This window comes from Ambystoma mexicanum, chromosome 4q (assembly GCF_040938575.1).
Source record: "Ambystoma mexicanum isolate Mex_15411 chromosome 4q, UKY_AmexF1_1, whole genome shotgun sequence".
Classification (NCBI taxonomy): Eukaryota; Metazoa; Chordata; class Amphibia; order Caudata; family Ambystomatidae; genus Ambystoma; species Ambystoma mexicanum.
Window position 1 is genome coordinate 91,197,984 of NC_090928.1, and position 23,288 is coordinate 91,221,271.

Here is a 23,288-nt window from a genome sequence, read left to right on the forward strand (position 1 = left end):
AGAGGTGCCACCAGTCAAGCCTTTCCCTAAGCACAGACCACTGTAACCACAACTCACATAGATGAGGTCAGAAGGTCCTAACGCATGCGCATAGGCACATGCAGTCACGATCATTTGTGTATGTATGCATGGGAGCTATGGAACCTGAACATAGCTAAGAAGCGATGGAGTGCTGTCGATAGGGGATGGACCCAGAGGGTTAAATGTAGGGTACAGTGGTAGCAGAGCTAGGTGGGATGAGTAAGAGGAGAGGGACAATCAGTGATAGGCGCACTGTTCAGATCCTTCCTGAAGTGTGTGATGGGCAGTGCCAGTCAGATCTGCATTGATAATGTGCTTGACATATGGGGTGTGCAGCAGGGAAATACTTGATTCTTAGTGTGTTCCCGTTTGGAGTTCTTTATTTCCAATCTGGTGTTGGTGTTGCTCTGCTGGTCTACTGGTCTCCGATGATGGAGGGTTTCTTGGCCAGGTAGCATAATGTAGCGGTTGTGATTGATTTGTAGTTGATAGAGGCTGTCATCAACATGATTTATTTTTGTTTCATGAATTGCATTTATTTCTCTGCACAAAGCCCCCAGGCATCTAGGCGCTATTTACAGAAAGTGCATGGTACATTGTGAAGTGCATGAGTGAGCATATGGTTACAGACATAAAATGGTATGGTTGCACAGACTGGCACAAACCTCACCTTAAGTTATGGAGGGCTACATCAGGCAGCATATGAGTCAAACAGGTATAGTTACACTGACTGGCAAAGCCTCACCTCAAGTTACGAGGGGGTACATCAGGCAGCATGTGAGTCAAACAGATATAGTTACCCAGACTGGCAAAGCCTCACCTCATGTTAAAGGGGGCTACATCAGGCAACATATGATTCAAAAAGATATAGTTGCCCAGACTGGCAAAGAATCACCTCAAGTTACGGGGGGCCGCATCAGGCAGAATATGAGTCAAACAGGTATGGTTACACAGACTGGCAAAGCCTCATCTCAAGTTACTGGGGGCTACATCACACAGCATATGAGTCAAACAGGTATGGTTACACAGACTGGCAAAGCCTCACCTCAAGTTACTGGGGGCTACATCACGCAGCATATATGTCAAACAGGTATAGTTACACAGACTGGCAAAGCCTCACCTCAGGTTAAGGGGGGCCGCATCAGGCAGCATATGAGTCAAACAGGTATGGTTACACAGCCTGGCAAAGCCTCACCTCAAGTTATGGTGGGGCTACTTCAGGCAGCATATGAGTCACACAGGTATGGTTACACAGACTGGCAAAGCCTCACCTCAAGTTACGGGGGGGCCGCATCAGGCAGCATATGAGTCAAACTGGTATGGTTACACAGACTGGCAAAGCCTCACCTCAAGTTATGGGGGGGCTACTTCAGGCAGCATATGAGTCACACAGGTATGGTTACACAGACTGGCAAAGCCTCACCTCAAGTTACTGGGGGCTACATCACACAGCATATAAGCCAAACAGAAATAGTTACACAGACTGGCAAAGCCTCACATCAAGTTATGGGGGGCCGCATCAGGCAGCATATGAGTCAAACAGGTATGGTTCAACAGACTGGCAAAGCCTCACCTCAAGTTATGGGGGGACTACTTCAGGCAGCATATGAGTCACACAGGTATGGTTACACAGACTGGCAAATCCTCACCTCAAGTTACGAGGGCATCATACACATGAACGCAGTCCCAAGAATGCATCCAATACATACAGTCATGCCCATCACAGGTATTTTCACAATGTGCTCAGGTTATCCCTTCACATGACAGATATTGCCATCATCTGTCCTGCTACTCCCACATCATGACAGGCACTTTCATCATTTGCCAGATGCACCCTTTTCATTGCAGGCTTTGCCTTACTGTGTACTATTACTCTCATCAAATGTCATGGTTTGTCATCATATACCTAGGTGCTTCCAGCCCATGCCAGCGTTTGCCATCATATGAATTGGTACTCCCCTGAGATACCTAGCATTGTCCTCATATGCTGAAGAGCTTTCCATTACGACATAGTGGTACCATATTCTTGGTTATTCCAAGAATCCATGTCAGTTTGCCAGGTGTTGATATTGTTTGCATTTTCTCCTATCGTATGCCTGATATTAGCTTGATTTACACAGGTACTCTCACCATTTGATAGGTATTGACACATATGCTTGAGTATGCTCACCATATGGTATCTGATGCCATGATATAGTCAAGTACTCCCATCAGATTCCAGATAATGCTATCACATCCAGAGGTACTTACTCCCACCTTGCACATGTTAATGCCATGTGCCAGGAAAGTTCACTGGTATTTCTTGTTTTGCAATCCTATTTCCAGGTACTCCATACATGTGTTCTGTATTTGCATAATCCACGTAAGTACTCCCACCACAGGCACGAGATGTTAATCATATGACCAGGTTTCATACAGTATTGTACCATCATATGTCCAACTTTTCTCTCCACATTCCAGATCTTATGCACAGGTACACCATCATGGAAGGCATTGTGGTTATGTGTGTGATCAAAGTGCAAATACCCTACTAAATAAATGTATGATCAGAAACACTACTCCATAAGCAGTATAAGGATTCTTTCATATACAGATATAGTCAAACAGACTCTAGCAAATACAAAAAGCCCCAGAACCTAGCACTATAAACATGCCAGCCGTAGTGGATACCGTCACCCAGGAAGCCTTAAGCCAACGATCCTTTTCAATTGATAATAGCTGATCCCTCTATCTAATCCATGCATGGGCCTCTAAGGCTCTGAATGAAGAGGAGCAGGATTTTGGGAACATCATTGGCTCAAATCTGTTGGCCAGCCTGGACTTTCAAAGGTTGGCCTTGACATCAGATTTTTCAGACTCTTCCAGTGATGATGAAAGTATTGCCTTAACAAAGGCAATAACTTTTGCAAAAGAAATGGAGAATACCAATGCCCATCTGCAAGCTATAACTACTTGTATAGACAAGATCAGAGTAATTTGCCTACTCTGTACTGCTATTTCTGAAGAACAGCGCAATCTGAAATTAATCTTGGCAAGAGTCCTGGGCTCACTATTGGATGGTCGTAACATTCCTTCTCTGGGCATCACTAAACTGGATCTAGCCCACCCAAGGGAGCCAGCGGCTGTTAAGACTGCTCTACTGCTAGAGCCAACCATTATGATTGACAACGATGTGGTGGCTGCCCGCTTTCCCGTGTCGGAATTGCCTAATAATATTTCATGTATGGCCGAGGAAGGAGCACCATACAATGTGGTCTCACCTCAGGATTGCAATTTAGGCCACGCCTAATAAACTCATCTTCAATGTGGCTGGATCCTTCAATTAAAATAGATAACAAAAGAATATTCTGGATAAATTGGTATCTGGCAGGAATTCGAAAGGTTGAAGACCTGTTTGAAGGAGAAAGGTGGAAAACATTTCAAGAATTAAAAATGAAATACAGCTTATCTGATTGCACGTATGGCGAGTATCGGAAATTGAAACAAGCAGTGAAGCTACAAAAACTAGTTAATTCAGACTTAATGAATATCATAAAGAAAATAGGCAGTCAAGAGCATATGGCATCAAAAATGTATACTCTGTTAAGCAGAAATTTAGAAGGAAATAATAAGATCTTGACTGCTTGGTCTGCATGCCTAGATGAAGAAATGACACAAGGAAGATGGAAAGCACTGTGTGGAAACATCAAGAGGATGTCATTAAATATAGGAGAGAGAGCACGTCAAGTGAAGATAGTGAACAGAGTATTTTGGAAACTGGTTTGAATGCAAAAGCAAGCTTTGAGTCTAACAGACACATGTTGGGGTTGTGGTCACGCCCGAGGTACATTGGAGCACATGTTTTGGGAATGCTACAAAGTGAAAGATTTTTGGAAAGGAATAACCGACGTGATGAACAGAGTAGTGAATGAAAAAAAGGGCTTATATTTCGAGACATTGATCCTGGGAGAAGATATGGACCTAGAAGAGTTAGGACATCACCAGGTAACCTGGATTTTGAAGGGAGCTTTAGCAGAAAAAAATATAATATTGCAAAATTGGAAGTCAGGTGGGTATCTAAAATTGGACTCATGGTTGGAAGAAATGTATTCAATCAGTAACATTGAAAGAGTGGTGCTAAAGATGGAGAACAAGGAGGCTCTTTTTAAGAAAATTGGGTGGATTCCTAAATATGGAACCGGATTAAGCTTGTTTCAAGAAGAGAAGATAGAAGATAAGATAAGTAGACTTTCAATCTTCTGTAATATATATATTTTTATATATGCGGAAATTGATTATAGTTGAATATTGATTTCTATGAGGTAGTTATAAAGTATATTAGTTGGTGTTTTTTATTTAATTTTTTTCTTGTTCCTTCTTCTCCCCTTTCCTCCTAGATCCTAGGTTTGGGTTGTATATAGCTGATTGGGCGAATGGAGGGAGGGAGTTGGATTTGTTACTGTTGCATTTAGGATGGTTAAGTTTATTATGTTGAAGTTATTGCATGTTAATTAGTGTTTTGGTAAAAATTGAATAAAGTAGTTTCCCGCAAAAAAAAAAGTTGAGGGAGAAAGAAATATACATTATAAAAAAGACATTAGTTAATTCATTTCAAATGCTTGATTGCACTAACAAACAGCACTGCCAAAACCAGTGCTTGTCTCTGTGTCCTAACTTAATTGTGCTACATGCTCATGCGTCCACCACCTTTACACCCCATTACCAGTGTTTTTTTTAAACGTCCCATGCTCTTTTGAGTTTTCAGCAATCTTTATATTTAAGTATGCACAGGTAACTGTGATCATAACACGTCATAATGATGTAGAAATAAAAAAAAATGAATTTCCGATAAGTATAAACTCTAGTGCTCCTGTTCTATATGATATATGTGTGAAAGGTATACACAAAATGACCTCTCTTTTATTGGAGGTGAGCAAGTGCTCAAATCCGGCTTTCCACTCACAACCACAACAATCAATGGTGGGACATGTCTTCCCTAAAGTACTCTGTAACAATAGTGATGTGAGTATTATTAATATTATGTGGCTATATGGTATGTGAAGGGAATACCAAACCTTCATCAGTGTCACATTTTCATCATATTTAAGTTACCTGTATTCGTAACCCTAGATTCTCAAAATGTTGATAATAAACTCCAAGCACCGCTCACCGAGCACAAAGCACCTGGAAAGCACCGCTTTGCACTGGACCCTATTACTGCTTGGACACTGTTTTGTGGAAGCGATTTGGATTACTTGCAGCGTGCAAGCTATTGCTCCGGCCCTTTTCTGTTTCAACCTACAAAAGGAGGCAGCCGCGTGCACCAGCGTGCACACACCGAGCACAAAGCACCTGGAAAGCACTGCTTTGCACTGGACTCTGTTACTGCTTGGACACTGTTTTGTGGAAGTGATTTGGGTATAGTTCATATCTGCTGTAAATCATTCAAAACAACCTAAGGCTTGCTCCTTTGGGACAAAGTGACTATATATTGAGTCATTATACTTATACTTATTTTTCACTTATTTTTAGATTACTTGCAGCGTGCGAGCTATTGCTCCGCCCCTTTTGTGTTTCAACCTACAAAAGGAGGCATCCGCGCGCACTAGCGCGCGTGCACCGAGCGCTGAGCAAAAAGCACCTGGAAAGCACTGCTTTGCCGCGGCGTCGTGGGGTCGCAGTGCTTTCCGAGTTCTCATCTATCCATAGTGCTACTGCCTCCCCGTGCCCCTTTTTTTGGCTTTTTTTTTCCAACGCGCTTTAGTCTTGAAGACCTTGCTGAAAGGTGGCAAGTAATTAAGCCCTGATGTTCTGAGAAGCAGAGCCTCGTCTGTAGTGTGCCGTGAGTCACGGATTTGTGTTCTCAAACTAAGTGATTGGAGTTTTAAGGCATGCAAAACCTGTACACATTAAGAACCAACATGCCGCCACCTCAGATTGCATGGCGGACTGTCTCTGACACAGAAAATGCTGGAAACGCTGGGAAGAATGTAACAAACATAGTGCCAGCCTGTTCAACGCCTAGAGCTTGCTCGTACAGCGAAAAGCGAGGTAGGAACTATGACAATGATTGTAACTCCACTGATATCAGAACTTTTTATTCGCCTACTGTGCCCAGTGAGCCAATTACATATAAAGCCGGATTACAAGGCACGTCTACAAAGACTGGTACAAATGAGAGTGTGATTCCCTATGTTGTATCTGATGAACAAGATGTAATTGATGTAACTGCATGTAACATTTCTCTGTCTGATAGTACTGTTCTAAGAGGGGAATCTGTGGCTGCCATTAACGCCATTAACGCCGATATTGTTGGGCAACAGTCTCTAAGTGTTGATGCTAATGTGATTATTGACCTAAATGAATCAAACTTAGAGTCCTCAAATCGAGGAATAATGGAAAAACATTTTTTTCCGCCGAATATATAGGAAATTACTCATCGAAAACGAAGTGTAGTATCCTCGTTTCTGGCCCCTACTCCACGCCAGCAAAACGGCAATCAGATGCAACACGTGAATGATGGTATGTCTAAACTGGCAGCTGTGACTTTCGAAGCTATGCAAACAACTATGAATACTCTAATTAAACTATTTGATATGCTGAATGATAAGCTGAATGCACAGCGCAGCCAACTTAATTCTATAATGGCTTGGCAGGCAACCCATGACATAATACCCCCTTCAAGTTGTGTATTGCCAACAAACCCATGTAACATAAAGAAAACCGGGTAACATAAAGTGTGTGATACAGCCTCTTCGCCTATAAAAAATCCTACAGAAAGCTTGAACAATACTAACTCTCTGGCCGCACCTTCGCTACCATGCTTCCTTAACATCATTACTGATCGACCGCAGAAAACTCAAATAGAGACTGTGGTGTTGGATGAGAATGGTAGTGAAGTAACAACGAAAGCAACAAATGCAAAAACTGCATATACAATCTTTTCTAAAGCTGATCATGTGGAAAAGCAACGTAGCCTAAAAAAGGGCCCAGTAAAATTGTTAAAAAAAAACTAAAAACATCAAAGGAGGGAAACAACCCATGACAGCTGCCTCCAAACAATTTATTAAGATTCTTAAGGCTCCAGCCAACACTTGTCAAATAGCGTTGACTGCTGTTGTGGAAATCGAAATAATATTGTACCTCCTATCGCATTGTTTGAATGTATGTTGGCCTACGCCAAGTTGTCTAAAAACATTGTGTACATAGATTCCGCTGCAAGGTCTTGACCTTAATGTATTGTGCAAATCGCCATCTTGGATTTAGCCGCCATTTTAGGTTCTCTTGCAGTGTGGAAGTCACCCTGAACAACAAAATGGAGGCCAAATGACATTTTGAGTGGGATTCTGGCCGTTGTGACCTCCGCACACATGAATAAGTAATATGCTCGCAGGCCACTTGTTAGGGTCGCGAACTGAGACCTTGTCCTATCCCTGACCTATGTGTAAATGAACAACTGTATCAGCGGAACTGATCAAAATGCATACATTATGGGATTGACCTGGCAACGAACCCTAGGCCTGGTCCAAAGAATGGTTAACCCGCGAGGGGGTTGGCCAAAGCTGGATAAAAAGTATAAAAACCCGGGTATCCCAATGTACGGTCTCTCACACTAACAGGGCGAACTACCGTTGATGGTTCGTTCTGTTACTCTGAGGGCCGAATAGCTATCCGTATGTCAATTGACTTTGGTAATTGTTGTAACTTTGAAATAAAGCGCTTTGTATGTCCTTTGTAACCTGTGTTGGTGTGTTTCCTTTGGGCTTCCCGGCCTCATATCAATTTTTCTGTTTCCACAGTTGGCGCCCGAATAGGGACCCTCAAGATTGATGCCGGATCATTGAAGGTTGACGCAGACTATCGAACCGGGATCGAACGGTGTGATTCTGCGGGCCCGACCGATCGAGACGCGATACCTCGGCAGCGCTGCACGATCCGATCCTTGGACGATAGTCGTGTGGTCTGACACAGCATCTTGAAGAGGGTCCAATTTTGAGGCGGGCAGATTTGCCGAAACCACCAAACGCAAGGTAAAATTCGTTAGGTAAGTTCTTTGTAAACCGTACGGTCCTCCTTAGGTTTGGTCAGGTGCAGTCGTGACCCGGCTCTTAATTTAACCCTGACACTTTGAATTTGGCGTATTGTATCTGCAGACACAATTATTGGACCAGGTAACACCAATTTTTTGAGAAATGCCTGGGAAATTGTCTAGCTGTTTTAGGGCTCTGTTCCGCAGCGATCGGCAATCCTTGGAATTTTAGCCGCCCGGCACCACAGGAGGGGTCGCCGGCGTGTACTATGTACTGTAAGTATGGCATTGGAAGTATAGTATTTAATGATATTTGGCACAGACAGACCAGACATGCCTCCGAATTTCAGTGGCCAATCAACGGTAGTTTTGAGATCCCCCGTATTGAATGCTTAGAATCGATCTTGTTAAAAAAAAAGGGCTAGACCAGCAGTCTTTGATGTGTTACACAATTGGAAGAAAGAAGCATTGCAGCAGCTTAAAAGTAGGGATAAACATGCACGTTGTCATAAAACAAACGCTGAAAAAGCATTATTGTATGATAAAGAAAAGCGGTCAAAATCAGTTAAAAATATGGATAGAGCCTTTTCACTCGGGATCCAGAAAATGTATCCCTCTAAAGATTTCCATGTGTCTGAGGAATTTATTGAGAAATTATTAAATGAATGCAGGCCCGATGCCTCAGTGCCACCTCCGTATGCCCCTGTTTTGGGCGCTCTGCCCATTTCTGCTGTTGTTCCTGTTGCTATTCCTGTTCCCCCTGTACAGCCTATTGTTCCTAGTCCTTTGGTTGTTGTTCCTCCGCCTATCGCACCGCCCCTTCCCCCTGCACCGATAGTTGCACCTTTATTAAATTTACCCATACCTCTGCTCCCGAGTGGCCCTGTATTGATTGGAGTCGATCCAGGTGCAGGGTCAAAGATTGTGACTCGTAGTACTGTTTCTGCAGATAAGAAACAGGAATTGTTTGCATGGGCTAAGCATTGCATGGAGAAAGGTGATCAAGCTAATGTTTTTTCTACATTATCTAATTTGAATAGTTTTCCCGAGAAAAATGTTTTTATCGAAGGTTTGGGGACTCATTTGTGTGTGATGTGGGGTAGATTACAAAATTCGGATCTTCCACAAAGGGTGAGAGATCTGAATGCTTTGGCACTTTCGAGGGACACAGAGCAGAAAGTATATGGACATGTTGAAAGATTGTTTGAGTTTAGGAAAGACTTTGAACAATCACGAGATGAGGATGATGAGGACGATAGAATATATGTACAGAAACGGTTCCTTCCGTGCCGAAGAACAGTACCTGAGGAAGTACAAATTTGTACCAAAGATGCGGTTCGATGGATCTCGGATTCATCGATACCGCCAGACGAAGTGTATGACACGTATAGTCAGTATACAGTAGAGATGCAAAGAAAAGTAATTCAGGTGATGGTACAGCACCTGCAAGAGGAATGTGTAAGGAAGAGGGTTAGTTGCCCCATAGAATTATTGGGGATTTGTAAAAGGGCTTTTTCGGACGACACTTCTACAGCTGCCTTAGCGCTCGACCTGGCTCTATTGCTTAGTAAGCGGCCGGAGGCACCTATATCTCAGTTGCCTATGAGAGAGGTTCCTCCGACCTTTGTCCCAAAAGTTGAGATCCCCGCCAACGCGGCGACTGGTGCCCCCGCTGTGGATGTCCCTGCACATTATGTATCTCAATTCGTTCACGTCCCGTTTTCACGACAGGAAATGAACACAATTAGACAATCAGTTCCTGATATTAGAAAAAACCCGACAGGGTTTTATAAAGAAATAGAGTCCGTTTTACAGTCCTCTGTGTTCACCTTGAGTGACATTGACTTGTTATTCCCTGTACTCCTACCCATAGATGTATGGAAACAGGTTCGGACAATAGACGATGTGCCAGGGCTGGGAGATACGTGGGCAAATATGATTAGAATTGATGGAGAAAGACCAGCTGGTGAGAAACCACCACAGGTAATACTTACTTTACCTGATAGGATTGTCGCTAAACTAAAAACTATAATTCCAGAAAAAAGGATTATTTGGGACAAGTTTACGGCCAGTGTTCAAGGGAAAACTGAAGGCGCCACCGAATTTTTCAATAATTTCGAGCAGGTATTTTCTGACTTCAGTGGACAGGATTTAGGTACAGAGTCGGGGAAGAGGTTGTTCGTGGACAAATTTGTGTGTGGATTGTTACCTGACATCCAGTCACAAATTATGTCCTCTGAGAGCGCTTGGCAGGCAAAATCTCAATCTGAGGTTTTGCACATGGCTCAGTATTATGAGAACCGTGTTAATAATGAGAAGGAAAAAATTGAAAAGAGAAAGGGAGATTTGAAAACCAAAGTATTATTACAGCAAATTATTAGAAACCCCAGAGGAGGTATGACACAAACTAGAGGTCAGTACGTTCCAAAAGGAAATGCTCCTCTGAATCTTGTAAATATTAATCAATGTGCTTATTGCCGCCAGGAAGGTCATTGCCGAGCACAGTGCCCTGTCCTTCACCAGAGGTCAAACAGTGCGTTTGGAGGTATGGGTAGACGACCTAGGGGCTGCCCTGGAGCAGGGGGCCCTGACAGGGGTCAACTTTTACAAGGTTCTCAGCAACCTTTTTCATGGGAAAATCAGACCTCGAGTATGGACTCAAGAAACATATTTGATCACCCTTGTGCTGCCTACCTTTCTGAAGAGCTTCCTTCTGATGAGGCTCTATTTTATTAGGATTGCCCGAAGCAGGGTTTGGAACCTTTGCCTATTCCCGTTAATCAAAAAGGCCCCTACGTTGAATTATTAGTAGGGAATAGGAAACACCAGTTTTTGATTGACGCTGGAGCACAGAAGTGCTCCATTGATCATTCAAGGGTTCCAAGCATCCCACTGTCAGGGCAAACAAATGTTTCCGCAGGGTCTTCTGGTATACGAACTGTCTGTCCGGTTTCTGCGCCGGTATCCATTTCTTTGGGTCCCTTCACGGACCATTGCCCTTTTCTTCTCACTTCAAACTGTGGAGAGAATTTGCTGGGGTTGAATTTGTTAAAGAAATTGAACGCAGTAATTCATTGTTCTTCGGATGGAGTACGGCTAACGGTTTCACCACAGCAACTTCCTAATTCTCAGTTCTCGATTCGACCTTTACCTCCCGAGTCCAGCATTGTCCCGGAATGCTTGTGGGCGGTGGACGACAATGATGTCGGAGTGTTACAGATTGAGCCCGTTAAAATAGTCCTGAAACATGGGGTGAAACTGCCACGCATCCCGCAGTATAAAATATCAGTCGAAGGTGAACGTGCTTTGAAATGCATTGTCTCCGATTTTGTACCGCGTGGGGTGATCGAGGAGATTACAGGTAGTTTGTGTAACAGTCCGATCTTACCTGTATATAAGAAAGGCAACAATGCAATTCCATACCGGTTTATAATTGATCTTCGTGCTATTAACCGAGTGGTCGCCCCACAATTTCCAATTGTGCCTGATGTGACGACGATATTAATAATGATCCCTGCTACGGCTACGCACTTCAGCGTTGTGGATCTAAAAAACGCTTACTTTAGTATCCCTATACATAAAGAAAGCAGATATCTGTTTGCGTTCACCTTGGGGGGACGCTCATTTACATTTACAAGGGCACCTCAAGGGTATACTGAAAGTCCCAGTATTTATAGTAGAGCTTCAAAAGAGCAGCTCGACCCCCCTCAATTGCCACCTACTTGCACGCTGCTTCAATATGTTGACGATTTACTTTTGGCTGCAGATTCTGAGCAGGCCTGTAAAGAAGGCACTATACTGTTGCTTGTTCATCTAGCTAAAAATGGTCACAAAGCTTTGCTTAAAAAATTTCAATATTGTTGTCAGGAGGTTGCCTATCTAGGCTACCTCCTGTCAAAGGAGGGGAGAAGATTGACACCTGAAAGAATAAAACACATTTCTGGCATGTCTGTTCCAAATACACAGAAGGAAGTCAGAGCCCTGATAGGGATGGCGTCCTACTGTAGGTTGTGGATCCTGAATTTCGCACTAGTGGTAAAACCGATGTTGGCTTTGACGAAGAAGGGCATTTCTCTGCCACTGCCATGAGAATCGGAACATCAACGATCATTTGAGCTTCTCAAAACCGCGCTATGTTCGGCACCGGTTCTGGGTACTCCAAATTATGACAAGGCCTTTGTGTTGTTTGTGCATGAATGTGATGGATGTGCTTTGGCTGTGTTAACACAGGAACACGGAGGGAAGAATAGGCCGTGCGGCTACTACTCCTCCGCCCTTGATCCTGTCGCATGCGTTTGCCAAGATGTTTGCGCGCTGTTGCTGCTGCTGCTGCCGCGTCTGTAAAACAGAGTGAGGGAATGGTCCTAGGCCATGATTTGATTTTGATGGTACCTCACTCTGTTGATATCCTATTGAACAAAACCCAAATGCAACACCTCACCTCTGCACGGTTAACAAGGTATGAACTAATTCTGTTTGCCCCTCATATTCAAATTAAGAGGTGTTGTGTTCTCAATCCGGCTGAACTCTTACCTTTCCCGCAAAACACTGTTTGCGGTGACGAAGAATCACATGACTGCCTGTATACCACCGAGCAAGAAACGAAGGGCAGGATAGATCTCATAGATACTCCTTTGGATAATGCAGAAGGGGAGCTGTTTTGTGATGGCTCCTGCTTCAAACTTTCGAATGGTACATCTACAGCTGCTTATGCAGTTACTACATTGAGCAAAATTGTTGAAACTAAGAGAATTTCGCATAACTCCGCGCAGGCCGCAGAGATTATAGCCTTGACCCGAGCTTGTGAAGGGTAAATATATATACCGATAGCCAGTACGCATTTGGGGTGGCTCACAACTTCGGAAAACTTTGGTCGGAAAGAGGGTTCCTGACCTCGCATGGGACCAAGATTCAGCATGGCCCTTTGATAGTGCAATTACTTTCGGCGCTCTCACTCCCTAAACGGTTAGCGATCATGAAATGTGCAGCACATCGCAAGGTCATAGATGATGTGGGCAGAGGGAACGCTTTTGCGGATTTGATAGCCAGACAAACGGCCGCAGACCTTAGCACGGACACGTATACCTCGAGGGAAATGAGAGACGTTTGCATAATGGATGAAGGTATTGGGTCTGTGCAAGATATTCAGACTGATGCCACGATGGAAGAATCTAGAAAGTGGGCTGAAGGAATGGGGAAACTGGATGACGAAGGGTGTTGGGTGGATACATCCGAAGGGAAATGGTTGCTTCCTAATTCTTATGTATTGGCGATGGTTACAATGGCACACGATCCTACGCATGTGTGTGCCCAGCAGATCACGAAAATGTTAGAACAGGTTTGGGTAAATGACAAAATTCTGGAAACTGCAAAGAGGCACGTCCAGAACTGCATGATCTGCCTACAGCACAATGTGGGTAAAGGGACAGTGACTCCAAGGGGAAGTTTCGGGCCCCCCTCTGTCCCCTTTGAGGTTATACATTTTGATTTTATTGAAATTGAGCGGTGTAATAATCTGAAATATGTTCTTGTAATTATTTGTGCCTTTAGTAAATGGGTTGAGGCTTTCCCCGTTCACGGGCCCAGGACACGATATACATCCTGGAAGTTGGGTCCTCGTGAAGGCCTACGAGAGGTCTTCCTGTCTCGCGCCTCGCTGGCGGGGACCCCACCAGGTATTATTGGTCACCAGGACAGCAGTGCAGGTGGCTGGAAAGAACAACTTGATTCACGCGACGCACGTCAAGAAACTTCCTCACCCGACGCAACACGCTACAGAAGAAGCAGAACCCCTCGCTGATGCTACAGTCTCTGATCTTGGAGTAGTAAACAGCGCTGTGAGTGCGTCGGACAAGGTCTCTGAGCCTGAGGAGCTTGGGGAACAATCCATCTCGTCTCCGCACTCTCTTGAAAAATCACTTCCGGAAAACACTGTTTCGAGCTCTGCGACTTCCGTCGCCACCGACACGTCGCTTCCCTCAGGAAGTGACGATACTTTGCTTCTGGACCAGACAAATTTGGGTACCATCAGGTACAACCTTTGACCACGGAAATAGAACTACGGCACGAGTGTCGTGCCTCTGGAAAAGGAAGTGATCGGAAAATTGTTTTGTTTTGTTGAACAAAAAGGGATTCTGCTGGCTAGGGTTGGGAAGGACTAAGAAATCACGAGACCGTAGTGTCGCCAGCAACGAACATTGGGGCCGTCGATCAAGGAACTATGATGCCTGCCACCTTCACCGCTGCTCCGCGCACTGGACTTTTAGATAAGGGGGTGACCAAATCGAACAATGAACAATGTGCCTGGGCCCCGAAAACGTACTTTTGTGTTTTGATTTTGATTATTGTTATTTTTGCAACTGCTGCTGTAAAGATTTCATGTTACAAGAGGTTCTTATGAACGACCTTATGGCTATAGACATTACAGACAATGATGCGGAACCTATGGATGATAATACATGGAGTCATTTTCGAAAGCATTAGGGATGATGTTTAGCACTTGGCATAGGCCAAAAGGAGGGTCTGTGGAAATCGAAATAATATTGTACCTCCTATCGCATTGTTTGAATGTATGTTGGCCTACGCCAAGTTGTCTAAAAACATTGTGTACATAGATTCCACGGCAAGGTCTTGACCTTAATGTATTGTGCAAATCGCCAACTTGGATTTAGCCGCCATTTTAGGTTCTCTTGCAGTGTGGAAGTCACCCTGAACAACAAAATGGAGGCCGAATGACATTTCGAGTGGGATTCTGGCCGTTGTGACCTCCGCACACATGAATAAGTAATATGCCTGCAGGCCACTTGTTAGGGTCGCAAACTGAGACCTTGTCCTATCCCTGACCTACGTGTAAATGAACAACTGTATCAGCGGAACTGATCAAAATGCATACATTATGGGATTGACCTGGCAACGAACCCTAGGCCTGGTCCAAAGAATGGTTAACCCGCGAGGATAAAAAGTATAAAAACCTGAGTATCCCAATGTATGGTCTCTCACACTAACACGGCGAACTACCGTTGATGGTTCGTTCTGTTACTCTGAGGGCCGAATAGCTATCCGTATGTCAATTGACTTTGGTAATTGTTGTAACTTTGAAATAAAGCGCTTTGTATGTCCTTTGTAACCTGTGTTGGTGTGTTTCCTTTGGGCTTCCCGGCCTCATATCAATTTTTCTGTTTCCACACTGTCTCCAAAAAATACATGCTGTTGGCACAAGTGCGAAAATTAAAGTTAAGTGTCCTAGGAATTCCGGAACCAGTGGCTGCTCCTTACGAGCCCTTAGATGACTTAGTCAAAGCTGTTCAACTGCATACTAATCCTACCAAACCTAAATCAATTGATTCAGGTGCCAAATCCATCCATTCTCAGCCCCTGATTCCACTGCAGTGCGAGGAACAAAATAAAAATGACATTCGTCGCAGGGAGATAAGAAGAGAAGTTGATGCATACATGTCTCTATTCTCTAATCAAAGAGAATTAAAGGCGCCTATTATCTCCAATGGGGCGCATTCAGATTCTAGACTTTTCGTCTCAAATGAAGGTACAACGAATGTATGTAATAGACAGAATCTTACATCTGTAACTTCGAGACAAGCTGTGATTAAACTAAGCAAGCTACACAGCCCTACTAAAAATCCACCCAGTAACAAGTCATCTGCGAACTCCAGCTTGCCTACCGACACTCGAGATTGCAGCAATCTTGGTCAAAACAGACCTATAACTCAATCTGAGAGTTCTGGTGCGGAAATAGCTCACATGTTGCAGACCTTGCTGCCAAAACAATCTGAGAAAGAGAGTGAAAAATGGTCATCTGCAAAATCTACCAAAAGTCCCCCTATCTTAAAGAAGTTGAACCAAATTAATGTAAACTTCAAAAATCTAACATCTCTAATTCTTGGATGTCGGCCTGACCCTTATCCACAATATGATTTAAATCGTCATAGTATCATGGAACTATTCTCAGATGTCGCATTGCTTGATGATATTAATAGCTCAGACATCGAGCAAGTAGAGTTCATTAATACAAATTTTCTAAGTACCGTGAGACTTTGGTTTCCTTCAAGAGTGGTCAGAAATCTTATATGGCTGTCTAAAGACGAACTGTTCCAAATGGGTTTTATTGTGCTATCTGGTACAAGAAATGGCGAATGAGACTCCACTAACGAAAGAGGTGGGCAAAAAAACTGTGTCATGGTGTCTAAATAATAGTAGTCAAGAAACAAGGAGTCGTACAAACCAGAATTGCTCATGTAATTGTGTGCAGTCCAGAAGTTAACTAGAGCATAGGGATGATAGCACAGTAATCTCCTTAGTCTCCTCGAATACTTGTAGCTTCCATCACCTAATCAACAATAAAAACTGCAAACTATTAAAATATAGTAGAGTCATGTTACAGGAGACATGGATTACAAATTTATTATTGTGGAATGATCATGAAGTACATCTCAACCCTGCTTTAAAGGGCATAAGAGGACGTCCGATGGCTGGCCTCATCACATGCACAAAAATCAGTGCAAACATTTCAATAATCCACATGTATTCGCCGAATCCTTATTCTCAATTGACAATTGTTTCCATCAACACCATCTTTTATGCTCTAGTCAACTTCATAATGGAATCCGGCAGGGATTGAGAGTCAGGAATCTGTTAACAATGTGTCAACCATGTTAGTGTGTATTGCTTCTGTTCCTTAGATTGCCCACATGATAACAGCCAGAGATTTAAATCTACACTGTTTCGATCACATCAAGCCATCTGAACAGACTAGAATAAATCACAAGGCTTAATGATGTTAAATGGGTCTAGCCCTCATGATTGTCCTCCGCAAGCAACTTGGTTACAAAGAGGCCCTGTAGGAATTATTGACTACATATATGTAGACAGTGAGTTATTTTTGAAAGTTGAACTGTTTAAAATTGAAAGAACGGTATACAGTGATCACAGAATGTTATGTTTATAGTGGCCTACAACAGCATGAAAATTAACAAATACAAAACAGAAATGATTGGGTACTGTAATTGCTAATAATAGCATCAATCGAGTATGATGGAGTGAAAAATCTATCTCACAGCTGGGCCATCTGTTAAATGAAGCATTTAACAACTCTAAATCTGATCAGGTTTCCAGTGCATCCATTTATTATGACATCATACAGAAATTGGGGTTCTATGATACCAAACGATAGGTTTTTGTTCAAAGAAATCTTACTTGTGACCCGGTAATAAAGAATAGGAAATCACTATTTCGCCAAGAAAAACACGGGGCAGCAAATCTTCCCATAAGTGTGCGATACAAAACTCTAAAGCACATAAAAACAACCTATAAAAACTGGATACGTACTTATAAAGCTCATATGATGCAATCTGATGGTGAAAAAATGCTTGAAATTATGAAAGATAAAAATACAGCTCGAATGTGGCAAGTAATTAACAATACCACCTCCTCTTCCCAAATGTCAAAGCAAACTCAGAATGTCTTGGAAGTGGTTTGGGTGGAGTACTTTGGAAAAATCTTTGCACGCCCAGATGTAGTATGCGTGGCCCAAATAAACAATGGGTCTTTCCAATTTCATCTTAACATAGACAAATTGGACATACTGTACTTTATCAATACAGTTAGTCAATCCAAAGGTCCTGGCCCTGACGGCCTGTCAAATAACATCTTCAAACAACACCCTGAACTCTGGACGAACATTCTATTTTCTATCTTTGAGCAAATCAATCTTACACACACCATTCCATTATCATGGAAACACTCTATAATAGTCCCTCTCTTCAAAAAAGGAAATCATCAAAAACCAGAAAGTTACAGGCTCATTGCCCTTTTGGATGTGCCTGGAAAAATCTACTCACAAATAGTGTTGGCGGAACTAAATGTATGGATGTATACCTATAATATAAGAGATCCATTTCAAACAGGGTTTGTTGCTGGTCTTGGCACTGTGCCTAACATGATAACTATCAACATGCTAAAGTCAAAATACATTAATCCCAACCAAAATCTCTATATGGCATTTGTTGACTTTCGCTGTGCTTTCGATTTGGTCGATCGCCATTTGTTATACCATAAGTTGAGAATGTACAGTTGCCCTCAATCGTTGCAAACCATAATTGAGAAATTACATTCTGATACAACCATCCAAATAAGGCTCTCGTTAGAAGGGCTTCTTTCCTCTTACATCAAGACTGAAAGAGGTGTCAAGCAGGGGTGCATCTTGGCGTCAACCCTATTTAACCAATTCATTCTAGACATGGGAAATGCGTTCAATGACATCGAAAGTGATGCTCCGAAGCTAGGCTCTCAAAAAATAATGTGGATTTTGCATGCTGATGATCTGGTGCTTGTATCTCAAACTCCCCGAGGTTTGCAGAACCTACTTAACTGTCTAGACAACTACAGTGTCAAAAATAATCTGACTATTAATACAGATAAGACGCAAGTGGTGATCGGTCAAATAAAAATAATCAACAAACGTACTAGAAATTTAAGGTGGTCTTTGGGCAAGAAAAACCTTACTGTTGTAGATAGTTATAAATACCAAGGCTCACCGTTTTCAGGAAGCTTAGGAAACTCTATGGAGTCACTGACTTTAGATGCTAAAATTTGAACACTGGCCTCACAGGCATCCATTTTGATGCGTTAATATGGTAAGTTTACTGCCAACCATGTGATGACTTTCTATAAACAAAAAGTGATTCCAATAGTTTCCTATGGCTCTGAAACACAACTGCCCAAAGTAACAAACTATTGGGATCGATATGAAGGAACATTTTGGAAGTCAGTCTTCAAATTTCCTGGCTGTACACCTACCTCACTCTTGCAATATGAATTAGGCACTATTTCAATCTATTGCCAGGTAATGTGGAAAATGTGTAGCTTCTTTAGAAAATGCCTGATAGGTGCTTTGGTGAAAAATGTTTTAAATTCCGTAGCACACTATCTGCTGACCTCATCTGATAAGTTTCCCAAGACTTGGTGTAAGTGTGTTCTAACTGCACTGGATGATGCTAATATATCGCTAGAATTGTTGATTCTAAATCCAGCGAAAGCAAAGTTAGCAGTATATCGTCAAGATTGGATTGATACGCAAAACCCATGTAAAATGCATGCTGACTATTCTATCTTAACATTTGGTCATAAAAACTTAGGAGCAATAGAAAAATATCTGCAAAAGTGTCCTTCAAGCTATGTTAGATCACAAATGTTGAGAATAACGAAATTCTTGCTAGACGTGGAATTGTACCAAAAGTGAAAAGTGGTGTTGTTTTTGCGAGAACAATAAGGAGTCCTTATCTCACCTAGTAATTAGCTGTCCTGTGTTAAATTTTCTATGACAAAAATATTTTAAGAACTCACTACATCTCTTCTGTTATCGCTCAGAAGAAGAGATTTGGGGTTATGTAGTAAATAGTTGTAAAATATCAATGCACATTGCATTGCATTGGTTCAATTTATGTCTGCTATTCTGCCAAAGTGAAACTCTTCCTATATGAAAATTGCATGTATTCTTTCTTTCGTTTTAAATTGTTGTAATTGTAATTTTAACTATAATTGTGGTGATGAAAACTTGTTTTTTTTTTTGTTTCAACTACTTTTGTATGTAATTTTTGAAAGGTTGAAATTCAGCCAAACCAATAAAAAAAAAATTCTTTTTAAAAATAAACTACAACTTTTCCCTTTGAAGATAATTTAATTAAGATAATTAAATTGTCAAGAAAGAAGTGTGTGACCTGTAAATCAACCCAAGGAGACCCAAGGATCCTTGATGCAATAGACCTAAATAGTAAAAAAGGAACCATCACCATTACACCCAGCATGGTGACAAGATACCTTACATCCTAATTCCAAGGTAAGGTCAGTTGCAAACAAAATTGGATCGATATGTTATTGTATAGCAGGTAATTAGACCGTTCTTTACTCTGCAAAAAAGCCAAAACATCTGCTCCAGTGAACATCAAAATGCTCAAATCTGACAAAAATGTACTTACAATTATAAAACACAGTTGTTTCACTCCATTGTCCTGCAAATTCAGAAAGAAAACGGATTTCCGCGTGTTGTAAAAGCAATGCCATTTTGATTTAAGTGTATTCATTATATTAGTCATGATGTCATAATGTCTGTGACATCAGACGCTGAGCATGTTGACATCACAATTTCCATATCCAAACAAAAGTCGTTGCATGCAAAAGCCTTAAATACTGTAGTAACTGCGAGTTACTTTATCAAAATAAAGCATATTTTGGAGGCATCCAATCCGCTGACCCCAAAGCAGTTGAAAATAGCAGAAATGCATCCACCGATCGCGTATTTGTTCCGAATTTACAATGCCAAGCACCTTACTGTCAATATTTGATGTTCATATATACACCAATGCCAAACCAAGTTGGAAGATTATAATATGAGTGACATTCTAAATTGAAAAAAAGGGTGTCCCCTACAACTTAAATTGTAAGTAGGAGCGATTGGACGCTCTGTTTTAAAAGATATAAATCAGATTCCAATGTATATTGACCCAGAGCATGGCTTCCTCCACAGAGCACTTTTTTCAAAACACAGATATCCAAATATCTCCACCGCACGTGGTATTAATAAATGCATCCCAAGTCAAAAACCTGATTTAAGAATGGGTATTCCCCTATATGACCCACAACTTCTGCTCAAAACTATTTTACTGCATTATATTGGAATGCAATAAACCCAATGCTTGCATTTTGACCTTTAATTAGAGGACGCATTGTATGACTAGGATATCTTCTTATAAGTTATACATGATCTATCGTTCAGGCTTTGACATTGTATTTGTATATATTACATCCAGCATTGACATTTTAGTCATCATATACATAGGCTGTTTTCCCATAAACAATTCAACATCCACCTTCATGTATCACTACAGTGTTGCACAGTAATCACTGTTTCACTGTCTGAATTCAATATGCACTAAATTCATTGTTACATATAGTATACACATCATACTAGATAGAAAGCAGTAACCTAAACACAGACAATTCGCCAGACACTAATTATATCTAACTATTTGACTATGGGTGGTCTTAGTTATCATAAAAAACATCCCCATCTTGTGTTCCGAGTTGAGGCCTTTTGGTTTTTGAGGTGACTTGGCGCTTGTGTCACTTGGTGGGACCACTGCAGGCTCAACACCCATTGCTTTATTAAAAATAGTACAATAATTAGAATAGCTCAATATTACATTTTGTCCTTAGCTCGATGGAATAGAAACACAAAATCTCCTAAATTGCTGTTATGTGCTCACATACTCAAACCACACGCGATATATTGCCAATATATGTCAACATTCTTCAACTATATGCAAGGTATTGGCAGTACATGCTGTCGTTCTCACCCACAGTTTATGAGTTGCCATCATATGCTGTCAGAAAGCCCAGTCTCTTTAACAAGAAGACAACATGGCAGCATGTTCTTAGAATAAAGAACTAGAGAAGTGAGTCGAAAAATCCAAGTACCCTCACAGTCATAATGTTGAATTTTCATTTAGAGACTTCTCGGGCAAATGACAGAATGTTGTTCTACAGATAAAGTACATTATTGTTGATTAAGATAGTATATGATGTATAAATGCAGGTTTGTTTTATTTGTTGTGAATTCACCAGAATTAAGCATTTGTGGAAAACGCATACATTTCTCTGTGAACTGTGGATGGGTTAACTTTTATGGCATATTAGTTAAGAAGTCTTCTCAGAGGATTTGAATGGAAGCCAACTGTAGAAAGCGACTGACATGATTTGTATAGCGATTTGGAGCAGTGCTAGAGCCTAATCAACTTTTTATCTGTGATCCAGTAGAGATCTGGGGTCAGATAATAGAAACTTTGCACCGGTGCAAGTGCAAAGTTGCATGTTATTTGCACTAGGGCAATGTTATCCCTATTGTGTAAAACACTGGGACATGTTAGATAACCACTGCAACCTGGCAAGTGAAGTTTGGCATGGTATTAGCCCACTTTGTCCTGGTGGAAAAATGCTGTGAAAATGTATTTTGCTGAATCTGAATGTTGGGGAGCTGATGGCTTATTAAATTAGATATCTGGATAGAAAATGTCCAATTCCCAACTATGTTAATGTTTGCATAAAGAGAAAACAACCATAGCTCACATGTGCAATATCCAGCCAAAATGAAAATAAGTTCCACATATTCGTTATGATTAGGGTAACATTAATGTCTATGCATTATGGTGTTTATTGGTAAAATTGCAACTCTTTGCCATGTAGGGACTTTCTGAGTGCAAAAGCTGACATGTAAAATATATAAATGACAGAAGGGGTGTCCCTCTTCACATCACTTCCATCATAGAACTCCAAGGGCCTATCGGCAGAGAGGAGTTGTTATTGGGAGGAGGGACAGAGGATAATGCTCCAATGAAAAGTTAGAACCAATAAACAGACACCTCCTCATTTTAATAAGTGGAGGTGTGGCTTATAGAGCACTTGCTCTATGGGGAAAAAACTGCCTAAAAACATCTAGGAGCGAGCTTGCCTAAAAAAACATCTTGGAGGGAGAGCTGCCTAACATCTTGAAGGATTATTGAAACATAAGGGTGGCGTCCTACCACAACAACATTTTATATACCTCTGCATTCATTTTTAATGTAAAGATTGTACCATTTAACAAGCCAAGTATCAATTTAACTGCATATTCATGCTTAATGGAAATGAGAGCAAGAAAACACATATACAGTGACTGTTAACATATTTATTTAGTTAATGTCCAGTCAACTTGGGTATAATTTCCCATAGTATTTTTTAGTTTTTTGAAAAACACCTGCCTAAAAATTGGTAGAGCTATTATAGAAACAAGAGAACAGAAAAAACAGAAAAAACAAACATAACGGTTAGTTCAAATTCCTCATAGATGAACATAGGTGTGCCCATACACGAACATGAATACAAGTCACTTATTCAGCAATTAATCCTGCCAGGGTTACCCTCTATAAATGTCACATTGCTCCACTGAAAGTGAGACGAAGCAAACCTAAAGCCCACCTCAACTCGTGGTAGACCCCCTACCTAAAAACGCTTCGCACCAAAAAAAGACAATGCAAGGTTGCATGGAAATTGCAACCATCAGAAGAAAATAAGAGCACCCTGAGAGACATCTCCACCCTTTACAAAAAGGAAATACTGTCGGCAAAACGGGAAACCTACAACACTAGAATAGCCCAAGCCAACTCTAGCATAAAGGAACTCTTCATTATCCTAAAGGAAATAGAATCTCCCA